Raw genomic sequence first — 26,693 nt, 5'->3', positions numbered from 1 at the left:
AGACCCAGTCTTCAGAGGTGGGCAGAGAATTAGCAAGGAGTGCCCTCAGAGAAACAGGGTGCAGGGCAAGGCTTCCCTCCTCACCCCTTCCAGTGGCCTTGCACAACTCAAACTACCATCAGTGGAGAAGCCCAGGCTCTCCAGAACAGGCCCACATCATTCTCAGTGCCTCAGCGTGCAGATCCCTACAGCACGGAGGACCCTCCCCACCCTCTCGGCCGGAATCAAAGATGCCCCAGACTCTACCAATTCAGGTTTCTTTTTCACTCAGCAAACAACTGCTGAGTGCTGTTAATATGTCCCACCATGGAGGATCAAAAAATAATGAGACCCGAGCCTGGCGGCAAGAACCAGGTAACAGGAGACAAGCAACTAGGCAGAGCTGTGTGAGTCACCAGCCACACCGGTGAGGGTAGGGCCCAGCCCTGGGGCCGGCGAGAGACCGAGGGCCACACACGGAGCAGAGGCCTGAAGGCTTCATGGGTGAAGAAGGAAAGTTCCAGCAGGAGCAGCAACATCACAAGAGGCCGACAAGGCCAGCCCAGCAGGGGCCTCTCAGAAAGCTAAGTGCGCACAGAGCTGAGAGGCTGGGGCCTGCAGGAGCTGGGGAGGGGAGAGAGGGCGGAGGAGAGGCGGGCAGGGCCTCATGCAGGCGCAGGGTGGACGGGACCCACTGAGGTCAGTGTGCCCTGGGGGCCGCTACATGGAGGCACTGCTCCCTGTGCTGGGCACTCAGAAACTCAGGTGTCCTCTGGAAAGCATCTGATTTCTTTGACTGTAAACATGCAGATATCTAGATAGCTACACGGTAACTATAAAATGGTTCATACACTTATATAAAAATATACTTTTAACCTGTCTCCCCCACAAGTCCATTAGCTCCTCAAGCTGTCAGACCACATGGCTGTGGTCCCACAGGCATGGCAGAGGACCAGGAGGTAATTCCCAGCGCAGCCATCAGACCCTGGGAACCGACCTGGACCCATCTGTTGAGAGAACTAGAATGCAGCACGTGTGCTGCTACAAGAGGAAACGCAGAGACAATTCACTGTTTTTGTTGAGCAACTTTTAAGGCAAGTGGATTAGCCAACTCTACATAGAATTTGCTCATTCATTAGGTAACATTTATTTATGCCAATTACTTGTCAAGCAGAAAGAAACTTGACACAACCCCTGACTTTGTTAAGTTTACCATCCAGCAAAGAAGAGATCAAACAAGTGTAATATACTATGATCAATAACAGTAAACACAAGACAGAAGCAACGACTCAGGAGGGAACATCAGAGAGAAGTTGGTTTAGCGGAGACCTAAGGGTAGGCTGGAACTGGCTGGGCAGAGGAGGGAGCAAGGAGCCAACGGCAGGTGCAGGAGGCCTGAGAAGAAACTCTGGGTGTCCTGGGCGCTGAACAGTCAACAGGGACGGGAGGCCAACGGCCCAGAGCTGGAGACGAGGGCAGAGCCAGATGAGGCGCCCTGCAGGCCAGGTGAAGGGGCTGCAGCTTCACCTCATTCTAGAGAGAAGCCACCAGGCAGTTTTAATAATAACACCAGATTTATGTTTCTACAAAATCCCTCCAGCAGGTATGTGAAGGATGAACATGTGAGAACACAGGAAGACAAACAGGAAGCAACTTCCACAGCCCAGAGTGGAAGAAGGTGAGGAACCGTCAGGATAAAAAGATGGATCCCTTATACATGGAGGAAAACATCAGAGAGGCACCCTGGGTCTGGTGGTATGATGATGAACTGAGTAGATGGAGCTTTGACACGTTTATTAGACAGAGGATTTGGGGAGGAACCGATTTCAGTGGCAACAAATAAGAAGTTCCTCTGTGGCTGGTATCAGATGCTTATGAAAAACATGTAGGTATCAAGAGACAGCTGACCCCTGGACTCTGAGACACAGAAGAGAAGAGAGGTTATACTCAGAGATGGACAGATGGATGGATGATGTTTAAAATACTGATACAGAAAAAAACATGATTTTAACCACAGGATCCAGAATCACACAAAGGAACTATTAATAGTATACTCAATTTCAATCTACCACTGAAAGACGGCGGGGGGGGGGGGGGGGGGGGGGGGGGGGGGTAGCGCGGGGAGGGAATCAACAGCACATTTGTTCCTGACAACCAAATCTGACACCTCTCAATCCTTCCTAGTCTTTCAAAAGAACAAAACAAACAATGCACACATTGATATAATCAAAGAACTTTCCAAGGAGGACTTTCTGCACTTAGTAGCCCTGCAGCCAATTACACAGCACTGTAAACATTTACACTTACTTCAATAGTCTGAATTTAAACTGTCTTCAAGCCTAGGAAATTATGACATAGTTGAACACAATTTATAACTACGTCTTCTTAAATATGTTAAAACATGTTAAAATACACGCTTCCTCGGGTGCAATCTAAGGCGGGTTCCCTAACATTAAGTTCATCAGTACGATAATGTTATTATAGAAAAGACTCCAGACTCTTTTAAGGATAAAGGTTTCAGTTCAAAGTACACAAATATGGGTCCTATTACTTTTAGCCTGTTCTAGTAAGGATTTTACACATCTTATATCTGGCCATGGCTGTTCTATGAAGTTAACGTGACCGATGAGAGCCAGTGTGAGCTTCAGGACATCCAACTGCAGACCGAGCTTTGGATACACAGTCTCTGGGTTTGAGGTCTGTCTCTATCTAAAAGAAGTGATTTTACACTTGAAAATAACCAATTCAGCCAATTCCTGGATAGGAACACCGCTGTATCACACAGCAAAAAATAATTGGGATGAACACCTAAGGGTGAGAGAGTAAGCAGAGAAGGCAGAGGGGCCTGTCCTGAGACCATGCCTTCGCACTGACACCCACGGGGCCCTGGACTCGGTCCCAGGAGTGGACAGGGCACAACCCCCCACCTACCCCACCCCCCGCGCTGTTAGAACCTGCTCTGCAATGGTCCACCTGAGAAGACACCTGTTCCAGCCCTACAGGCAGAGGGACCTGACCTCAACACCCTCTCTACCTTTTCCCTCTTGTGTATAGGTGAGCTCCTTTCTCACGCCCACAGCCCACCTCTATCACAAGATATTCCAATAAAAATGTCTCTATTTATTTACTCTGCAGTCAGCAAACATAATGGAAAAATAACTGCCTGCAATCGACTGCTTTGGGACAAGCAAAAACACTATAATCTCTTCCAAAGTTCATACTTCTAGTAAGATATTTAGATTTTTTTTTCAATAATAAAATATTCACTACTAAAGTAAAGCAGCCTACCCATTTTGGTCTTATTCATATGTGAATTATATGCATTCTTAACTTCTAAACGTGTTCCTCAAACACATGTTACAATGAAATGCTACATTTTGTGTTTTTATTTTTATATAACTGAAGCCTCTAACCACATTACAGGGGAAAATTATTTATTCACAGCCCTGCCGATCCTTAGAGACAAGCCCACCTTGCAATAACAAGGGGTTTCCAAATAAATAGACAATCTTCACAGTAAGTAAAGGAAACCAATTTTTGAAATAGTAAAATCTATGTTATTCCTTTTCCTATAGTCCTGTTTAAACTAAAAATTAGTCTCTTTATCCTTTAAAAACTTCCACATGGCAGAATGAATGAGGACATCTTGATTAAAACTCAAAACATGAAACTTTAAGAAACATAGGACAGGTTATAGAAAAAAAGTATTTTACTCACTTAAATGCATTTTCATAAAAACAATCTTATTTACTATTTGAAATGCTCTCTAAATGGTTTTATGCAATATTTGCAAACCCATACCAAATATTTTCCATCTTTCCTTAAATTTAACTGTAAATCTATTCGAAGTAAGTCCTGACAAACTCTTATCCACCTTTTTAGTGCAAAAGCATGTATCTCAATGAAACTTAAACTGAACAGATTTTTAAGTATTTATACCTTTAGCCCAACACACTGGAAACGGACTACAGCCGCTCTTCTCCATAGACAGCGCCTGGGGTTCCAGGGCCCCTTGGCCCACCACTTCCAACAACATAAGCTCAGTCCTAGAAAGACCACGCCAGGAGTCCACGCACCAAGTCCCCGGTCATCACTCCCACCGGACTTGCTTCGATCCACATTCAAGACTAAGCTTCCCCTCTGCGCTCCTTTTTTCAGAGCTTGAGGCAAAATTTGGGAGGTGTTCCTTCTGTAATATTTTCCAGCAGCTTGAAGAATGCCTCTCAGTTACAGAATCTTCTCAAGCTTCCGCAATCTGAAACACAGACCGTCCTGGCCGGATTAAGCTCAAGTAACATGACCCCAAGGATCTCTGTTCCTAGATTCATTCAGGGAAGGAGGGCGAGAGGGCGGGGAGGAGGGGGACAGAGAAGGAGGTACAGAGGGAGGAGCCCTGGGCGGCTGGGAGCCTGCGCCTTATTAATATGCTAATCTCACCCTTCTGTTCAATTCATCTGGCTGACTTCTGTTTACAGAACTGACAGGCGATTCTAAAACTCGGTAAGCTGCAAATCAAGTCTGACCCAGATCAGGTCTGAAGGCGCCTGTGCAAACAATTTTTGTTTTCAAAGTCGTGCTTCTGGCATTTTACCAGCCTAATTCTGACCTTACAGTTAAAAATAATTACCTTAATGAAATTAGAATAATTTTGAAAATAAAATCCTGATCAACACTAAAAACAAGTCTGTAAAAACTATGTCTATAGGAACCCAAATATATTTGAGGTTAAGGTATTTCTTCAGATTGATACTTGAAAAGTAAGTTTGTAAATTTATAAAAACTATCTAGAAAACATATAAAAACAAGAATGTGAGGTTGCCAGATACTTTCAAAATTAGTTTAATGGAATACTGAGGGATCCAAGATGCATTTTTTTTTTTAGCTTTAAAATATAATGATAAATTCATACTGAACAAGCAGGAGAGAAAAACAGTCTAATAATCTGTAAGAGCAACTTTCTTTAAAAATGCAAAGCTACTTACTTTCTTCATTCAAACTCAAAGATAATCAAGGTCATCTAAAAAATTCAGCTATCTGAACACATTTCACACTTAGTATCTGAGCAGTGAGATAATATTATCTTAGCAGGAAGATAATAAATAACTAGGCTCCTAGAACCTTGCCTGAGCACAGTTTAGCCCTCCTAATATATGGGTAATTTTGTTAGTAGAAAACCCCACACGCTAATAAAAAGACAAGTACTCTACTTAACTGTGAACAGGATCTTATGACTTCACTAACTTCTGGGGGGTGGGGGGTGGGGACTGAACACAGGCTGTGTCCAGGGATGCCTCAGGGCCGAGTGTTAAGCTTCAACAGCTCGAGATGCTGCTCTGTCCGCAGGCTTTACCTTCGGGCTCCTAACTGCAGGCCTAACTCAAGTGACTGCCCCTACGCCACAGTGAAAACTATCATTTACCACAGAAAACTCTGAACTCAGGCAGCAGTGGGAAGAAAGGGGGCTCCAGAAAACACAGGCAAGCTGGCCAGAAAGAGAGCAGAAGAAAGAGGCAGACAGATCCGGTGTTTGTCCTGAAAACCAGCCCAGGCTGCCCCGCTACCGAGGCACCGAGGACAGAAAGGCCCACTGCCGCCACGGGGGCATCGAGGCACATCCCAGGTATCTGGGCGTCCGGTTCAGCCCCATAAGCAGGGCTCAGGGCTTAATCTGAACCATCAACCAACAGACTACAAATGGCCCGAGCAAACTGGGAGTCTCTGTTAGAACGTAAGATTCTCAAAAATGTAAAAAACAACTCAAAGCTACCTTTCCTTGTCACCAACTGTATTCCACACAGCAAATACTGATTACATCTAATTTTCACATCGAAGCAAAAACAGTGCCACCACCGCTTCAAAAAATGAGTCAAGACAGGGCCTTTCAACCAGGCAGAGGCATGGTCACTAAGACCACCCACCGTCCTGAACAGGGTCTCCACCCTCAGCCCAGAAGGCGAGGTGGCAGCTGTCCAGAGCATCGGGTGGGCCAGAGCACATTGGGGGGAGGGAGTGTAGCGCAAGCGGACGGCGCCCAGGGAGAGCGGGCGTGATGGGGGAGCCTAGGGTCCAGATGAGGTAACCAGCCAGCAGCAGCTTTCTCTCCCTCCAACCAAGCTAACTGATACTTTATTTCAGTATCTGAATGTCACCTTCTGGTGTGCAAGGTCGAAAAGCTGGAAAGATACAGAGAAGCAAAACTTCTCCAGGACAGGAAGACCTGACGAAGCAGCAGCTACAAGGAAGTTCAGCGCCTCTGGTGGTGGTGGGTCAGTCGCTAAGTTGTGTCCAACTCTGTGACCCCATGGACTTGTAGCCTGCCAGGCTCCTCTGTCCATGGGATTCTCCAGGCAAGTATAATGGAATGGGTTGCCATTTCTTCCTCCAGTTTTCCAAAGCAAGGAATTGAACCAGGGTCTCCTATCTTGCAGGCAGATTCTTTACCAACTGAGCTACAAAGGAAGCTCTCAGCAGCCTCGGGGCTGCTGAAAAGAAAAAGAAAAAGCCACGGGTGTGAGAGCAGAGAAGGATGCAAGTGCTCTGGGAACGGCAGGGCAGCACCTGTGAGTCAGCCCTGTGCCAGCTGCTCTCACAGGAAACGCAATCCCAACAAAGCATTTCTTCCCCCGTGTCTACAGAAGAGGATCCTGAGGTTCCAGGTGGACCTGCCTCAGGTTGAAGAGCTGAAAAAGGACGAGTCCCAGCCAGGTTGGTGTTATCTCTACTCCTGTTTTCTTTTTGCTAAACATTAAAACACTTCCTGCTTTTAAACTCCCAATCCAGTGACATCTTGAAAAGAACAGGAAAGGCCTACAGTTAATGGCAACAGAAGTGAAAAAAATAAGCAATCCCTTTAAGCTCTGATTTATGAAATTCTACATGTTAATATAGAAAGTTCTTTGATATTTAAAACAACTTCTTTGTAGTATCTGTCTAGCTAAGAACAACTAGTTAAGTGTAAGTCCACTTAACAAGTAAACTCTTAATTAAAATTTACAAGAAAGATTACTATTTGCTCAGGCCCCAAGCCTTAGTCACCCTGACTCCTCTCTCTGTCTCTGAGGATCAAAGCAATCCATCAGCAAAACCCATTATCCTTGCCTTGAAACTATACCTGGGCCGTGACCTCTCCCTGCCCACTGCCCTATGTTTGCTGCTGTCCTGCACATGGGTCAAAGCCATAGGCCAACCCCGCTCCCCCATCTCCAATCCGGCTGCCCCATACTCCACTCTCAACCCAGCAGCTGCAACTGACCCCTCCTTTCAAATCAAGCAAGCACACCATTTCACTCCTTTGCTAAAACTCAACGAAAGTTCTCCAGATCCCCAAGCAGGTAACCTACACACTGAGCATGGTCTGCAAGGCCCTGAAGGCTGCCCTCCCACCCACACCTGGGGTCCTCACCAAGCCCAACCCCGGGGTCTTCTCAGCTCCAACCACACTGACCTCCACTCTGCCTTGAGCCCACACCAGGCATGCACGACCGCAGGGCCTTTACACGGCCTGTCCCTCTAGGTGGGACGCTCCTGTCTCAGATAACCACAAGGCTCAAATGTTACTCACTCCACTCACCTCGTCTAGAAGTCCACAGCCATACTCTAATCCCAGTTCCATCTGCCCCAAAGCACACGCACCTCCTACAGCCCCCCATGATTTATTCCTGCCCTTTGTCCCCTGTACAGCGTCCCCTGCCTAGCTGCCCCACCACAACGCGCTCCATAGCGGGAAGGACACCACTGAGTCTGTGCACTGTCCCCAGGGCCTCACTAATACAGTCAATACAATGTACAGGTCGCACTCCACACCTCCTTCTCACCCCGTAGGTAAGGAGGAGATGGCAGAGGGCAGTCTAGGTTCTAGGTGTGAGAGCCCGACACTAAGCTCCGTGACAGCATGGCCAGCCTTGGTCCTGGGCACTGCTTCACCTCCAAGATCCAGCAAAGGAGTTTGAAAAAAACCCACAGAATGAATACGTTCATCATACTTGTTGCAAACCTTGCTTTTCCTCCCAATAAGAATGGAAAAAGAAAAACTGATATGAATTTTAGGAAAACCATATGGAAATGCCCTTCCCCATCTGACATAAAAAATAAACCACACTAGTGAAGTATTCTGATACTCCGAACAGAACTTCCACTGCAGATGTTAAATAGAACCAAATGATACTAGTGTGTAAGATTAGAGAAAACCACTGGAAGGCTAGCAAAGAATGCTATGAACAAAGTTAGTGAGCAAAAGAACACTTCACATACTGTGTAGGTCTGCCCACTCTGGCTTCCCTACAGAAACCTGGCCTGAAATAAGAAAGTCACCGGGGGGACTTCCCTGATGGCCCAGTGGTTAAGACTCTGCTCTTTCGATGTGGGGGGGGGGGGGGGCGTTATTGCTCAGGAAACCAAGATTCTACATGTCCCATGGTGCAGCCAAAAAAAGATTAAAAAAAAAATTTTTTTTTAAGAAATAAAGAATCTTTAAGAAAGAAAAGAAAGTCACTGGGAAAGAACTATTAAGAAACAAACTGCTTACAAACATAACAACAGCGGCTCACAAAGATACAACCCGGATGTTCAAGTCCTCATATACTTCTCACGGTTTCCACAGTTTGCCTTAAGTTAGACCAAAACTCCTCGGCAGTACTTCTTAGAAGAGTAAAGCACTGGTAAATGGTTTTATGTCAACCAACAAGAAGAATTTATAAAAACATATAATGTACTTCACATTATATACACAATTCAAAATTTATCTTCTCTTGCCTTTCTTTATGCCTCATTAATCAAAAGTTACAGATTTAAATAAAATCAACACTTTTACAACATGGTACGTCCACTAGCAACTGATAGGTACAATATACCCAACTTCTGTCAGTTGGGTGCCTGTTCTAAGCTTACTTCCATTCAGACTCAGAGAATTACCTGTTCAATGTCACTGTGACTCAATGTCTCCATCACAAACACAGAAAAAAAAGTTTATGGAAGTTTTAATATCAATAAAAATTATGACTTGGTAAGAACTAAAGAAACTTAGTCTTAACAATGGATATTAATTACCTTCTGAAGACAAACAAACAATAGGTCTCAAAACACAACATACTCCAAAAGGTGATGGTACTGGTATTACTTGTTTTCCCAGCCAAGTTTCGTGACAATTACCATACCTCCCTTCTGTTACTCTGGAGGAGCCCTGGGGAAGTTGAGGAAGGCACTGACTTGCAACTGGAAGATGCAAAGGAGCCCCAGTTCTACCCGTGGGACGAAGAAAGAATCATTTCACCATCCTGAACCTCAGTCTGCTCACCTGGAAAACAAGGACAATGACTATCACTTACTGAACCATGAAAATGTTAGTCACAAAACAGCACAACAGCAACACTAATAATAAGGAAAATATGATAATGATGATGCCAAGCCAAGCCCAGTGCCAAGTACTTTTAAAATACTGAGTTATTTAGTTATTAAAAACCACTCCCACGAGGCAGACTCTATCATCTCCACTGCACAGATGAAGAAACTGGAGCACAGAGAGAGAACTTGTTCCAGGTCACAGGGCTTCTAGGAGCAGAGCTGGAAATCAAACTCGGCCAGCTAGGCCCACAGTCTGTGCTCCCTACCGATCTGCTCAGTGTTCATGCGTGCTCAGTTGCTCAGTCATGTCCAGCTTTTTGTGATCTCATGGACTGTAGTCCACCAGGCTCCTCTGTCCGTGGAATTTTCCAGATAAGAATACTGGAGTGGGCTGTCATTTCCTTCTCCAGGGGACCTTCCTGACCCAGGGACTGAACTCGCTTCTCTGGCATTTCCTGCACTGGCAGGTGGATTCATTACCACTGTGCCGTCTGGGAAGCCCAACTGGCTAAGTGCCTTACACCTATTTTCTCAATTCACACAACCAATGATGTAGATGCTGTTAAAATTCACAAGTGACACGTGAACAAACTGAGGAGCAGAGAACTGAAGTAGCATCCCTACCATCAAGCTAGCTGGGTGGAGCTGGGATAGCACCAGCCAGACCACACCCTTCAATCACCACCCCAGGGATGCTACCTGCAGAGGCTGCAAAGCTTTCCAGAGAGGGGTGGGAGGCAGGCCCCACCTGGCCTCTGGAGGATGACTACTGGGTCACGGTGAGGACCAAAGGGACAAAGAGGAAAAGAAGAAATGTGCCTGAGGACAGAACACGAGACAGACAGGCCACTCTCTCCCCAACACAGCCCCCCACGGTGGTCCCTGGTGTCAGCAATCCTGCCCAGCACACACTCAGACAAGATGCTGAGCCTGCAGCTGGTAGCTGAGAGACACATCCAAACCACCAGGAGACACCCATCCACCCTAATGGATGAACCCACACTCGAGAGACGAGACAGAGGGAAATGTCTTCTGAACAGGCAGAAAGCCCTGAACCTGTTATTAATCTACATAATTCTGAACTAGAGGATTCCCAGAGACGCTGCTGCTGCTGCTGCTAAGTCGCTTCAGTCGTGTCCGACTCTGTGCGACCCCATAGACGGCAGCCCACCAGACTCCCCCGTCCCTGAAATTCTCCAGACAAGAACACTGGAGTGGGTTGCCATTTCCTTCTTCACCCAGAGACACTAGTTTATAGCCATTTCTTATTTATTTTGCCACATAAAAGATCAGCACTAAATTCCAGGTTAAGAATCAGTTGAAAGTTTATGAGGGGAAAAAGGACCCTGAAATGTGTGAGAAGATGCTGCTATAGTTTTTCAAAATACAATGGGCAGCAGGGGCACAGTAACACAGGGTGAGAGAAGACATTCACCGAACCAGAAGTTTCAACCTAAATGTATTTAACATGAAATAGAGAGCAGTTTTTGTGTATATTGACCAAAAAGACACAAATAATCAAAGGCAATCAAGTAGTTAATTAATATGTTGAAATTGTTCAACTTTGAAACTTTTACTGAACAGGCATATACATACCCAACTTACCTGATCATTTCATCACCATATATTTTTTACCCTACAAATCCAATTTATCCATAGTTTGACCACTCACCTTACTCAGCAAACAGTGACAGTATCAAAGCACTGGCTCCCCGAATTAGGTAACTGAAGCGGAAAGAGCCCAAGAGAACCTCTGGCATCTGGTTAAAAACCAGGCCGTGCGGCTGCAGGTTGTAAGCAGACAGCTGTAGCTAAAAGGGGCACTGGGGCCAGGGGGACCCCTGCTGGTAAACGAGCCTCTTCTACAACCTACATTCCTGAGCTATAAAGAGGAACACATCAACCACCTACATTTCAAATTATCCCTCACAGTGGCCTGGAAAAAGAAGGTGTTTCTACAGTGTAATCCAACAGAAGCACCCAGCATGGATCCAGTCTTTCCTCTAGTCATGCTCCGAGTAAGAGGCACCAACGAGGCTTCTCTCTGTCCAAACACAGCGGCACAGTGGCTGGCTTCGTTTGTCCATCTCCCTCCTCCATGCCTCTCGTCTTGTCACACTGGTGTCAACAGATGCTATTCCAACTCAGCCAGAAGCATATAAAGTCACTTTTTCAATTCTACCCCAGAATTTTTTATCATTAAAAAGTTATTAAACTCAGCCATAAAACAAGGAAGAAACGATGCCATTTGCAGCAACGTGGATGCAACTAGAGATCACCACACCAAGTGACGTTAGAAAGAGAAAGACAAACACCATATGATATCACTTCTATATGGAATCTAACATACGGCACAAATGAACCCATCTATTAAAGAAAAGACTCACAGGGAACAGACTTGTGGTTGCCAGGGAGGAAGGGGAGAGGGGAGGAACCGCTGGGAGTCTGGGTTGGTAGATGCAGACTGTTACATTCAGAATGATAAACAAGGTCCTACTGTACAGCACACAGAACTATCTTCAATATCCTATGAAAGCCGTAAGGGAAGAGAATACTAAAAAAAGACTGTATGTATGTGTATAACTGAGTCACTTCTCTGTACAGTAGAGATTGGCACATTATAAATCAACCATACTTCAATGTTTTTTAAGTTATTAAAACCAACACCACCCTTAGGATGATTATTACTATTTTTTTAAAAAAATATGAAAATAACAAGTGTTGACAGAGATGTGGAGAGACAGAAACTCTTGGATACCATCAGTGGGAATGTAAATGGTGAAACTGCTACAGAAAAGAGAGGAGGTTCTTCAAAGGAGTCAAAACTAGAACTACCACATGATCGAGCAGTTCCACTTGAGGAATCCTACATCCAAAAGAACGGAAGGCAGGGTCTTGAAGAGATCCGCACACCTCTGTTCACAGCAAGTATCCACAACAGTCAAGAAGCAGGACACAACCCAAGTGTTCATCAACGGCTGAATGCAGAAACGCAGTGCACATTACAGTGGAACATTATTCAGCCTTTGAAAGGAAGGGAATCCTGTGACCGGTGAAATAAGCACAGGTACTGTATGTGTACTGTATGACTCCACTTACTCGAGGCATCTAAAGTAGTCAAGCTTATAGGAACAGAAAGTAGAACAGTGACTACCAGGAAGCGGGGAAGAGGGGAAAAGGGGTACAGAGCTTCAGATTCGCAAGATAAGCCGAGAGATCTGTTTCGTAACGATGTTTATACACTTAACACCACTGACCTGCACACTTAAAAACAGCCAAGACGGCAAATTTTATGTTCTGTGTTTTTTGCCTATCCCAATAAAAAAATGTTAAAACCACTTTAAAAGAACGCATCTCACGTTTCACAACAAATCTGCAAATACGACACAATTATGTCTACCTGTATGGACAAGGGGGAAAGCCTGGAGACATCAGAACGAGCCTGCAGTGCAAGAGGAAGGAAAAAGAGAGACAACAATCTATCCTGGACTAGGCTAGATACCGGCCCAGCACTGCTGACACTGGCCCGGCACTGGACAAGGGGCTTTATGTGGCTCACAGAAATTAACCCCTGAAGAAAATCTGAGATCATCACTAGTATCGCCATTTTCAAGAAAAAGGAAACAGGCTTACAGAGGTACAGGACATAAGATCCGATGAGACTCTGTAAAAGTAAGGCCACACATGACTCCAAAGCCAAGACAGTCACCTCTCCATCTCCTTAAGCCTGAAAGCCCCAAGCTGTCCATTCAGTTTGTTTGAAATAGTCCTTGAATTCTGACCTTGCCACACAGTAGATATGTGACCTGGGGCACTTTTTTTCTTTTTTAACTTCTCTTTGACTTGGTTTTCTCATCAGTTAAATGAACTTTAAAATGACATCTACCATTCACAGCTGTTGGAAGAATTAAATATCGTAACATAAAGGACTTTGACATCATCAGGGTATTATTTTATCTTCCGGGCTGGCACAGTGACTTAATAAGCACAGAGCCCGGGTCTCCAGCAAGCTGAGAGCTCACAGAGGACAAATACACAAGTCCCAGTAACCATGCTCCCGGCAGACTGATCGAGGAAACCCCCAGTAAACTTCCTCTACTGTTTGAGGCTTAAAACGATTCAGAGGTTTATCTGAAACACTGAAAAAACTGGGAACTGCCTCCATGCTGACAAGAAGGAGAATGAGCAAATAAAGCCTGGAACATTAAGATGAGTGACTACATACATGTGTTAAAAAAAAATGGTGTTTGCTAAAAATTTTTCACTGATACTGGAAAATACTCATTAATTTTAAAAAAAGGAACATATTCTATAGCGTATTAGGTAACTCCCAGTTCTAAACTGCAAGGATTTTCAAGAAATATATTTTAAGTAATAAAAATAATAAATGAACACAAAAAATAACTATTTTAAAGAAATGATATCTAGTAAAGTTCCCACTATTTTTCTAAATAACACACAGTCAAACACATCAAAAGAGAAACTGAAAAAATATTCAGCACGGGATTGACAGTTAAAAACAAAGATCAAAATCTTTAGGATGGAGTTGAAAGAGTATACAGAGGAAATTTTTAACTTTAAGCACTTATATTTAAAGGGCGAAAACATGAGTTGTCTGGGTTTTTTTTTACCTTTAAATAAGAAAAAGCATTAGCAAATTAAACCCAAAGTAAGTAGAAATTAAGAGAGAACAAGGAGCAGCGCTGGGGCAAAAGGAAAAATGAGTAATAATGACCGTGTCTTCATTAAAAGTTTGGTTCTATCCATCATGGACCTTTTGCATTGATTCTTGACTTCTAAAAATACTGCTAAAACATCACTTATCTTGATAACTGAGTGTTTTGGGGTCCCTGAGAAATGCCTTGCCAGAGTCCTGCCCACACCTTCCCATTCCCACACTCCACTTCCACCCACTGGCCCATCCGCCACAACCCCAAGGCTCCCCACACCTAGTGCAATCACCTAGAGCTGTGTGAAACCAGAAACATTTCTGCCCAAGGCGTGTTAAGTACAGTCACTCAACTTTAAAAGTTCCCTCTGAGAACGATAAACGGATTCAATACTTCTTTTTAAACACGAGAATCACAGTAACTAAACTGTAAAAGCATATCTATTTTCTGGAAACAGTTGCGATGCATTTTTTACACTGAACCAACAAACTCCTGAATTCATTAATGTCTGACCTTAAAAGGAGGCGGCAAGCCCTAAAAATGGGTAAGCAAAATCCATGCTTGTTTAGGGCTATTTGCACCTCTTAAGAAACAGCAGAAACCCTTCTTATTTAGGTCCTAAGAGCTGGAATAAGAGTAGCAACCACTCAAATTCACAAGCCACATGGGCAGAGCATGACGGCTTCACAGGAGAGGACAGTCGGTAACAGCTCATTTATTCAAAGATTCCTCCTTCCCCCTTTTTTTGAGATGTCTGAATCCAAGGGAGGTGCAACAGCATGTCCCCTAGAAAAACAGGAAAAGTGCATAAAGTACAATAATCAGAGAGATGCTGGGGAGTGAGAACAAGAGGGCCTAAGACTTCAGAAGGCGAAGAACCACAAAACCGAGCGGGTCTCCTGCAGCTACTTTGAACTTTGGTGTTTACTTGCCAATCATGTGAACAAGGAGGCGGCTGAGAACCCTGGCTCGGCATCCACAGAAAACTGCCGCCAGAGGTCAGAGAAGCATGAGAGGCGTTGGCAAGCTAACAACCTAAAAGCCAATGTAGCATCCTTCCCGCCACACATTACTCAGCAATGAAAGGAAGGGCACTGACGCAGGCTGCAGTGTGGACGAAATCAGAAAACATTATGTTCAGTGAGAGAAGCCCAACATCAAAGTGTTTAACGTGCATATTAAATAAACACTATATAAAAGTTTCAACCTAAGTCCCATGCAAGTTTTAAATCTAAAAAATGATTTAAACATTCTACCTTTACCTACAGTTCTTCAATCCATTATAAGATATTCCAGAAAACATTTTTTAAAAACTTCCTAGAAAGATCGTCTTTTAGAGAAGAAATTTCTTCAGTTACATAAAACCATTATACAGCTTATTCTTCTTTGGGGATATGCCCTCTGCACGCATCTTTAACTAATAATTAAGTGGTTCACTCAAAAGCAGGAAGCTAAACATCAGAAACAGATGAAAAGGTATCTAACAAGAACAACTGGAAACATTCAAATTCTGACTGTAGGGGAAAAAATGAGATCTAATTATAAAACACAGGAACATGGGTCTCCTATAATATAACAGTTACTTAAAATATATACATCAAATTTACACATTTTAAAAAAATCTATTTTGCCTCCCATTACGTGATTGGGAGAAGAAGGGCCAAGAATCTGCAAAAATGCTCTAAATTTTCTTTTTATAACATTACTGCATACTTTTATAGTTATTTCCTGGGGAAATTGCAATTACTCCAGTTGTGCCTTTGCTGCTGCTGAGTCGCTTCAGTCGCGTCCGACTCTGTGCAGCCCCATAGATGGCAGCCCGTGAGGCCCCACCCCACCCCCCGTCCCTGGGATTCTCCAGGCAAGAACACTGGAGTGGGTTGCCATTTCCTTCTCCAATGCATGAAAGTGAAAAGTGAAAGTGAAGTCGCTCAGGCGTATCCGACTCTTAGCGACCCCATGGACTGCAGCCTACCAGGCTCCTCCGTCCTTGGGATTTTCCAGGCAAGAGTGCTGGAGTGGGGTGCCATTGCCTTCTCTGAGTTCTGCCTTTAAGTAACTCCAAATCTGATTTTGCTTTTAAAAAAAAAAAGTTATGAAATAAATATGTCTGTATAAAATGCATTTAAAGAATTTGAGAACATGCATTTATTTTTTGCTCTACATACACAGTCTGGATATGATTACAGGTGGTTTAAAGCACGGTCCTCTCACTGGGATCCTTGAATTACCACCTAAGAACTCAGAGTACAGGAATTTCCTAATGTATATTTCCCAACCCTTAAATGGAAATCAAATATTATCTTTAAGTAAAACATAGAAGTATGAATTCATCTAACAAGAACAAAACAGAACACAAAAATAACAGCATCACCACTCGCAGGGTTTCCTGTAAAATGTAATTACACATTCCGAATCCCAAGATTTCCGGCATTTACAGCTCTTTCCATGTGACCTCGAAGTTACCACCTATACTTGCTACAATATGATCTCTACATACAGTTGCTGACTGAAATTCTTTCTTCTGCTGAAAACTATACTCAGAACAATCTCATTCCAACATCCACAAAACTTAGTCATTCTCCACCTCATTCTCACAATTGTCTAAGAAACCCAAGTCTCCTTTCTGTACACAATCTCCTCTCTGTACATCTATCACAATCCACAGTAAACCCATTTTTGTCTCCTTTACAGAGTCAGGCACTGCAAAAAGGCAGCACCCTTGGAGTCTGTTGCACAGCTAAGGAAACCACCCTGCCCTGCCGTCTGGGAAAGCTCCCGACAGCAGCCACAGCATGTCCTGGACTGGCACCACCATCCTGATCACTGCACAAGTGCCATGCAAACACCATGCCTTCTACCCTCTTCCAGATAAAATCCACTTAAGAACTGACACCACTTTCACAATCAGAATATCCTGCAAGAAAAGCTACATCCTGCCCCCTTTCCCATCTTCTTACCTGAATAAAAGTAAGGTCTGGGGAACCGGGGGTTTTGGAAGCAAAGAGAAAGGCAGATACATTTTCTTCAGCCATCTAGAAGTATGAGTCACACACAAAACTCCTCAGTATGCTGAACTTCGCACCTAAGTCAGGTCAAGTCAAAGTCGCTCAGTCGTGCCCAACTCCATGGAATTCTCCAGCCCGGAAAACTGGAGTGGGTAGCCGTTCCCTTCTCCAGGGGTCTTCCCAACCCAGGGATTGAATCCAGGTCTCCCACATTGCAGGAGGATTCTTTACCAGCTGAGCCACAAGGGAAGCCCAAACTAAAGATTTACTCTAAAGATTAAAAGTCACACTCAAGAGAATAAGCACATTTTTAGTGATTTTTTAAATCTTTTATAAATTATGACAAAATTAAGCACATATGTGATCCGTTTTCTCAAATATGTTAAATACCCCTCTTACTGACATACAAGGCAGTGAAGTTCAGCTTTGAACAGTGAAAATGCAGCTCTAAGACTGACCAAGTCTCACTTGCCCTCAGCTACCAAAAGAGGATCAATTTAGGATCAAGAGTTTCCACATAAACGCGACAGGCAGCCTGCATCAATGCTGCAGGTCCAGAAGAAAACTACCACTTGAGGACACCCAAATCTTTCCCATTTAAATCTGAAGAATGAGTATGATCTTGGTGCCTGGAAAGTAACATTCACCTCTTGTTCCAGGTTATGTCTAATGTGATACAGAGGTTATGAGAAAATGTCATACATACACCCAAACACCACTATTCTACCAAGCTTTTCCATTTCAAAACCACTGTCACTAGCAGGTAGAAACTGCGTAGTAGGCACACACTTCATTTTATGCTGCGTCACTTCATAAAGGCTTACGTAATGAAAAATCAGTATTTACGCTGTACTAATCTCAATTTCATAAACTAACAAAGATATTTTCTTAAAGGAGACACTGTTACTAAAATGTACACAAAAAACAACAAGAAGAGCCAAAAATGATTCCAAATATTCAACCAACCATCTGCAAGACTGGGGAAAAACCTCTCCTTCAGCAGCGCAGAGCACAGGGCTGGGGTCACGCAGGTGCTGGGTAGTCTGCGGACTGATGACGATCTCAGGCATCTCCCCTCTCAGGCTCACTCACCATGCCCCAGCTACACTCACTGCTCGTTACACTAACACATCGCTGATGGATGGCAAGTGGCTGGAAGACAATGACCTCTGCTTGAAGAAGCTGGGATTAACGGTTACGTTCAGGACAAACAACACAGCCTGTGGTAACCCAGACAAGAAAAGCTATTTTGCATGAAACACAATGCAGAATACACCAAATATCCCGTATCAGTACAATAACAAAACAAAATAGAAATTAAACCAAAAGAAAGAACAGGCTTCCCTCTGTCAAAATGGAAACTGCCTGAGATTCTGTAGATAGTAAAGTCAGTAACTAAGAGCACACAAATGCTGTAAATGTCACCCTGCTTATGTAACTTATATGAAAAGAGGACATCATGCAAGACGCTGGGCTGAATGAAGCTCAAGCTGGAGTCAAGACTGCTGGGAGAAATATCAGTAACCTAAGATATGCAGATGACACCACCCTTATGGCAGAAAGCAAAGAGGAACTAAAGAGCCTCTTAATGAAAGTGAAAGAGGAGAGTGAAAAAGTTGACTTAAAACTCAACATTCAAAAAATGAAGATCTTGGCATCCGGTCCCATCACTTCATGGCAAACAGATGGGGAAACAATGGAAATAATGACAGACTTTATTTTTTTTGGCTCCAAAATCACTGCAGATGGTGACTACAGCCATGAAATTAAAAGACTCTTGCTCCTTGGAAGAAAAGTTATGACCAACCTAGACAGCACATTAACAAGCAGAGACATTACTTTGCCAGCAAAGATCCGTCTAGTCAAAGCTATGGTTTTTACAGTAGTCATGTATAGATGTGAGAGTTGGACTATAAAGAAAACTGAGCACTGAAGAATTGATGCTTTTGAACTGTGGTGTTGGAGAAGACTCTTGAGAGTCCCTTGGACAGCAAGGAGATTCAACTAGTCCATCCTAAAGGAAATCAGTCCTGAATGTTCATTGGAAGGACTGATGCTGAAGCTGAAACTTCAGCTGAATACTCTGGTCACCTGATGCGAGGAAGTGACTCATTTGAAAAGACCCTAAAAAAAAAAAAAAGACCCTAATGCTGGGAAAGACTGAAGGAGGGAGGAGAAGGGGAAGACAGAGGATCACCGACTCAATGGACCTGAGTTTGAGTACAAACTCTGGGAGTTGGTGATGGACAAGGAAGCCTGGCGTGCTACAGTCCATGGGGTCACAGAGAGTCAGACACAACTGAGCAACTGAACTGAACTGATAGAGAAAGACTGAATAGACAAAACAGGATAGACTCTTGCAAGGAAACACTACTCAGCAATAGAAAGGAACCAACTACACAGCAGTATAGATGAATCTCTACTACATCGTGCTAAAAATCACCTTTCACAGTTTATACGCAGTGTGCCATTCTGCTGACATAAACTCCTAGAACAGGCAAAAATGACCTGAAGTGGAAGGAACACAGTAGTTATGGCGGGAGGAGAGCAGCGAGTGACTGGGACAGGGACTGTGACCATGGAGGGGCATGAAGGAACTTTCTGGGGCCCTGGGGCCCTCCCAGGCACTAAAGCCTTGCTGTGTCCTCCATTTCTTGTTTCAGCCTCCAAGACCTTACCTGAGTTGCAAAGGGCAGATTCAAACAGTTACTAATTAGAGGGGTAAGGGAATGCAGAAAGAGAGGAGGAGCAGCAGAAACACCAGTGCATGAATAAAGCAGGGTCCTGGTTCCTCCTCAAAGGGTAGATAACGTGTAACCATCTGATACAGGTCTTCTACAGCAACTAAGGGCCCCACCCAGGTGGAGGACCGTAACTTCAGGCTGAGCAGAACCCAAACTGGATGGAAGCGGAAGACTGATGATTGAGGTTCCTTGAACACAACCTGTTACCTCTCACCAGCCAATCAGAGGAGGGTCACATATCCTGCAGTCACCCCCTCCCCTGGAATTTTGCCTCAAGAACCACCCAGGATTCAGGTCTTTTGAGCATGAGCTACCCATTCTCCTTGCTTGGCCCTGCAATAAACTTTTCTCTCCTTCAAATTCCAGCATTTTGGTTTGTTTGGCCTCCATGTGCGTCAGGCACACAAACTTGAGTTCAACAACAAAATGAAAATGGTGTCTACATTTTGATAAGTGTATGAGCTGCAAAGGCAATGTTAACTTTTGTAAATGTGATAATTCCATGAATTACATCATGGTCATTCTGTTCTTTTCCTACTGTTCATGGGGTTCTCCAGGCAAGAAGGCTGAAGTGGTTTGCCATTCCCTTCTCCAGTGCACCACGTTTTGGCAGAACGCTCCACCACGATCCATCCATCTTGGGTGGCCCCGCACGGCACGGCTCACAGTTTCACTGAGTTAGACAAGGCTGTGGTCCATGTGATCAGTTTGGTTAGTTATCTGTGATTGTGGTTTTCATTGTGTCTGCCCTCTGATGGATGAGGATAAGAGGCTTATGGAAGCTTCCAGATGGAGGGACTAGTTGTGGGGAAAACTGGGTCTTGCTCTGGTGGACAAGTCCATGTTCGGTAAATCTGTAATCTTCTGCTGACAGGTGGGGCTATGTTCCCTCCTTATAGTCTGGCTTTGGCAGAGGTAACGGTGACCTCCTCCAGAAGGGCCTATGCCAGCACACTGCACCTCCCAGGACTGCTGCAGTCAGTATCCCCAGCCCCACGGCAGGTACTGTGGGCCCACGCCTCCACCGGAGACTCCTGAACACTCACAGGCAAGGCTGGCTCAGTCTCTTGTGGGGTCACTGCTCCTTTCTCCTGGTGCACACAAGGTTTTGTTTGTGCCTTCCAAGAGTCTGTTTCCCCAGTCCTAACTCATCGCAGTATCTAAGTGGTAAAGGGTGTGACCGCTGCAACCTACTCTCACAGTAAATACACGTGTACATGTACATGGAAAGACAGAAAGAGAGAGTGGGGTGGGGGAAGGGAGAGAAGAGGAAAGCACGGTTGGGGGAAGGCATCCAGGCAAATGTAACAGAATGTTACTTTAACATCTGGTGAATCTAGGTGAGAAATCTGTATGCAGGTCAGGAAGCAACAGTTAGAACTGGACATGGAACAACAGACTGGTTCCAAATAGGAAAAGGAGTACATCAAGGCTGTATACTGTCACCCTGCTTATTTAACTTCTATGCAGAGTACATCACCAGAAACGCTGGACTGGAAGAAGCACAAGCTGGAATCAAGATTGCCGGGAGAAATATCAATAACCTCAGATATGCAGATAACACCACCCTTATGGCAGAAAGTGAAGAGGAGCTAAAAAGCCTCTTGAAGAAAGTGAAAGAGGAGAGTGAAAAAGTTGGCTTAAAGCTCAACATTCAGAAAACGAAGATCATGGCATCTGGTCCCATCACTTCATGGGAAATAGATGGGGAAACAGTGGAAACAGTGTCAGACTTTATTTTGGGGGGCTCCAGAATCACTGCAGGTGGTGACTGCAGCCATAAAATTAACAGACGCTTACTCCTTGGAAGAAAAGTTATGACCAACCTAGACAGCACATTCAAAAGCAGAGACATTACTTTGCCGACTAAGTTCCGTCTAGTCAAGGCTATGGTTTTTCCAGTGGTCATGGATGGATGTGAGAGTTGGACTGTGAAGAAGGCTGAGCGCAGAAGAATTGATGTTTTTGAACTGTGGTGTTGGAGAAGACTCTTGAGAGTCCCTTGGACTGCAAGGAGATCCAACCAGTCCATTCTGAAAGAGATCAACCCTGGGATTTCTTTGGAAGGAATGATGCTAAAGCTGAAGCTCCAGTACTTGGCCACCTCATGCGAAGAGTTGACTCATTGGAAAAGACTCTGATGCTGGGAGGGATTGGGGGCAGGAGGAGAAGGGGATGACGAAGGATGAGACAGCTGGATGGCATCACGGACTCAATGGACGTGAGTCTGAGTGAACTCCGGGAGTTGGAGATGGACAGGGAGGCCTGGCGTGCTGCGATTCATGGGGTCGCAAAGAGTCGGACACGACTGACCGACTGAACTGAACTGAATCTAGGTGAAGTGCGATATTCAGGAGTTTCCTATACTACATCTTATAATTTTTCTAAAAAGAAAAAAAAAATTTTCATCTAAAAAAACAAAATACACTGTACACTTGAAACACTGTAAAGAAACTATACTTCAATTTTAAACAATTAAAAAAACAAAAAACAAGGAGCAGCAAACTAGAAAGGGTGCTGGAGGGGCTTTCTGAGGCAGTCAACCCAATGTAGACCACTGTCATTCTGCTGCTGAACCCAGTTCATGTACTCAAAGCACAAGGAGGCCCAACAAACCAAAACACTGGAATCTGAAGGAGAGAAAAAGGTTTATTGCAGACAAAAAGGCAAAAGGCAAAAGCCGTGTTACCGCATACTGAAGGCGACAAGCGTTCACACTGCAGATCCCAAGTCACCCAGAAAGGCTAAAAGTGAGTCTGGTATCTTTCAGTACATTTTGTTTAAGAAGACCTGTAAGTATCCTTTGAAAAATATAGGAAAATAAATATGGTTACATATTTTAAAGTGTATAGTCCACTATTTTTTTCCTATTCTGCATATACAATAACTTTAAGCAACTCATACGAAAACTTCTCAGGAGACACTGCATGGTACCCTCCACACGAGTTGGCAACAACACGAGCCAAATCAAAGCGAACACCCCGCAAACCGACCCCAAGTTCATGCAACAGGAGCCCCGCAGCACTTGGAAATGCCGTCAACGTAAGGAAGCACCCCAGCCTTCTCAGCCTCTGGACCAGGATTAAGTTAATGCGGGGTCCAGAGGAAAACACAGCGATGGAGCCAGACAGCAAAACGTAAGCAGGACAACTTCACCCTCTCTTCTGCTCCTCAATACGCTGCCAAGAGGCCACTAGCGGATCTTGGCCATGTGCTCACTGTACAGAGGACAACAGGCAGGAGCTGCCGTGAGTGGGGCTGGACTCACAAGGTGGGAAGCTTTATGTGTCCAGGGGAGAGCAAGGAGGGCTGCGACACAGAGGGGCATGTGCAACAAAGGGGCAGAAACCAGCTTCACTGTACCACTGACTCTGCTGTAACCACACAGAGCGGCGTCCTCCCATCATAAAATCATGAAGTCATCATTTAAAACAGTGGCCTTCTGTCTTTCTAAAGTCAAACAAATTTTGATTTTTAAATAAAAATTAAAACCCTCACATACAACCTTCCACTTTTATTTCCTTCCCCACTCTATACATAAACAAGGGCCTATTGGGAAAAAATGCTAAATAACTACTGTGGAGGACATCAAAAAGCATCACAGAGCAGTAACAAGCACCCCTCCTGCATGCTTCTAAAAAACTGTACTTACAATTGCAACTGAGTCTTGAGCTCAGTGAAGCCTATGTGTATCACTTTCTGTGTGCACTCTTGGTATTTCTAGCAGTGTGAAATATACCTGTATCCTACAATTACAGATGACTAAACAAAACAGCTGAAGACTGCATAATTAAATTTGTCTCATTAACCAGAGAAAACATTATTTATTAATTGTAAACTTTTCTCCAGAGCTACAAGAACTTGAACTCCCCTAAAATAATTTAACTTTTAAAACATCTTTTACTTATGCTAATTACACAACATCTGTAATGTACAATCATGTTATATGAAGATAAACTACATTATTACAAAGGCTTTAGAGGTCAGGAATAAATAAGCATACAAAACTCAGCCAAGGACTTCAAGGTTACATGGTTTCAGAAGCTGTGTCTATGGCTAAAATCTACTTCATTTAAACTTCCAGGGTAACTCGTCCAGAAAAATAAAATTTAATACAGCCTGAAAGAAAACCTGAGCTCAAGTGTGTGCAGTATCTGTGTGTATACACACAGAAGTCACCTAACTTTGAAGCCTGGGGTATAATTTCCATACAGGAAAACCTCCGGTTCAGGAGCTCTGACGAATGTCCTCTGTGGCGTGGCCACCACCACGTGAAGGAACGGCCGCTTTCCGTCACCCCGAGGAGTGTCCTCATGTCCCCGGAAAACAGGTCTCTCTCCGGCAGCCCAGGCAGCCACTCAGCTCATCTCTGCTCTCAGAGCTCTGCCTTTACCAGAATGTTACCTCAATGGGAACCCCAACAACACGAGCGCTTCCTGTTCTCAATGGGCAGAATGCTTTGGAGACACACCACTTTGCTGCCTATGTGGTAGTTAATTCCTTCCTGTTGCTGATGCTTAATAGGATTCCACTGCAGGGGTGGACCCCAATCTGCTCATCTGTTTTCCAGCTGATGAGCATTCAAGTTGTTTCCATTTTAAACGATTATGAATAAAGCTGCTATCAACATTCATGCACACGACGTAAATTTTCATTTCTCTTGGATAAATACCTCAAAATAGGATTACTAGACTGTACGATAAGTATATATTCAATTTTATAAGAAACTGCCAAATTGTTTTCCGAAGTGGTTATACTTTGCATTCCCACCAGCAAAGCAAGAAAGTCCTGTTTCACATCTTTGTCACTGGACACTGTCCCCTCACGTTGTCTAGTTTTAATGGTAACCATTCTAACCGCGTTGCAATGGTACTTCAATGTAGTTGCCGTCTGCTCTTACCCAATGATTAATGATGCTGAGCATCTTTCTGTGTGCTTATTCTTATCCATATGAAATGAACAAAATACCTACTCAAACCTTTTGGCCGTATTTTCAATTGAAATTTTTACTGAGATCTTTTCTTTAAAACTGAAGTATAGGGACTTCCCTGGTTGTCCAGCAGTTAAGACTCGTGCATGCCTAGCAGGGAGTGCAGGTTCAATCCCTGGTCAGGGAACAAAGAGCCCACATGTCATATGGTCAAAAAATAGAACTTTTTAAAAAAACTGAAGTATAGTTGCTGTACAATATTACCAAAGTTACAGGTATACAATACAGCAATTCACAATTTTTAAAGGTTATGCTCCATTTATAATTACTATAAAACACTGGCTATATTGCTCATTTTGCAACTTACTTTATACCTAATAGTTTGTACCTCGGAGAAGGCAATGGCACTCCACTCCAGTACTCTTGCCTGGAAAAGCCCATGGACAGAGGAGCCTGGTAGGCTGCAGTCCACGGAGTCGCACAGAGTCGGACATGACTGAGTGACTTCACTTTCACTTTTCACTTTCATGCACTGGAGAAGGAAATGGCAACCCACTCCAGTGTTCTTGCCTGGAGAATCCCAGGGACGGGGGAGCCTGGTGGGCTTCCGTCTCTGGGGTCACACAGAGTTGGACACGACTGAAGGGACTTAGCAGCAGCAGCAGCACACCCCCACTCCTCTACTGTCCCTCCCCAATACCCTCTCTCCAGTGGTAACCACTAGCTTGTTCTCTGTAAGTCTGCTTTTTTTGTTGCTATGTTCACCAGTTTGTTGTATTTTTAGGTTTCAAATATAAGTAATAACATACAGCACTTGTCTTTCTTTGACTTATTTCATTTAGCATAATACCTCTCAAGTTCATCCACCTTGCTGCAAGTGTTCTTTAAAGAGACATCTACCCTTTGAGGAAACAGTGGAAACAGTGTCAGACTTTATTTTGGGGGACTCCAAAATCACTGCAGATGGTGACTGCAGCCATGAAATTAAAAGACGCTTACTCCTTGGAAGAAAAGTTACGATCAACCTAGATGGCATATTTAAAAGCAGAGACATTACTTTGCCAACAAAGGTCCGTCTAGTCAAGGCTATGGTTTTTCCAGTGAAAATGTATGGATGTGAGTGTTGGACTGTGAAGAAAGCTGAGCACCAAAGAATTGATGCTTTCGAACTGTGGTGTTGGAGAAGACTCCTGAGAGTCCCTTGGATTGCAAGGAGATCCAACCAATCCATTCTAAAGGAGATCAGTCCTGGGTATTCATTGGAAGGAATGATGCTGAAGCTGAAACTCCAGTACTTTGGCCACCTCATGCGAAGAATTGACTCACTGGAAAAGACTGATGCTGGGAGGGATCCAAAGTCTATAAAAATTTCCACAGGAATAGTTGTCTCCCCACTTCTAGGGACAGGAACGGACCCATTTCCCTAATTTTCCCAGTATTTGGTGACACCACCTCTCTGCTCAGTCTGAGCCGGGAACCTCAGACTGTGACCAACCAGCAGAGCTCTGCACAAACAGCGGCGATGCAGGTCAGCACAGGCGACACCAACACGCCAAGAACGTGCACCACGGTCGTGCAAAGCCATGCACCGCGGTCGACGGCAGCTGACAGCACAGAAAGGGAGTGCAGCACTGAGGGAGGGCCTGCGCCTCTCCGCTGCAAAAGCAAGACCCACAGCAGGACCATCAGGGCAAGGGTTTACAGTAAAGGAACTTGAAAGCTTGATGACCACCATATGAAACCTTGGGCAAGTTTCTTAACGTCCCTAAGTCCAGTTTCTCTACCTCACTGAACTATTATAAAAAATTAAATACTAATCTGACACAATGACTGACACATAAATGGCAGCTATATGATTATGACTATTTCCTTCACCCAAATTTCTGAATCACAATGTAAGACTGGAAACAAAGACACACTCTTCACAGGGCTATGAGCATGAAACTGAAGCCTCACACAGCAGGTAACGTGCACGCAGAGGACTCACTGAACTCAACATAGGGTCCTCATCATACACGAGAAC

General features: G+C 44.2%; 1 protein-coding gene across 10 annotated transcripts in view; it reads right to left on the bottom strand.

The window, feature by feature from the left end:
- The window catches only part of PTK2 (protein tyrosine kinase 2), a 191,322-nt gene that overhangs the window by 137,319 nt on the left and 27,310 nt on the right, over positions 1 to 26,693 (bottom strand). For 8 of the 10 annotated variants that reach the window (XM_052651609.1, XM_052651607.1, XM_052651614.1 and 5 more), the window contains one exon: positions 9,132 to 9,271. The exons of the other annotated variants lie outside the window; for them this stretch is intronic. The gene's annotated coding sequence lies outside the window, so the exon portion shown is untranslated. The remainder of the gene's footprint in view (positions 1 to 9,131; positions 9,272 to 26,693) is intronic. 10 annotated transcript variants of the gene reach the window in all.

The sequence above is a fragment of the Budorcas taxicolor genome, chromosome 14 (assembly GCF_023091745.1).
Source record: "Budorcas taxicolor isolate Tak-1 chromosome 14, Takin1.1, whole genome shotgun sequence".
In the NCBI taxonomy this organism is placed as follows: Eukaryota; Metazoa; Chordata; class Mammalia; order Artiodactyla; family Bovidae; genus Budorcas; species Budorcas taxicolor.
This window is presented reverse-complemented; position numbering and strand designations above follow the sequence as displayed.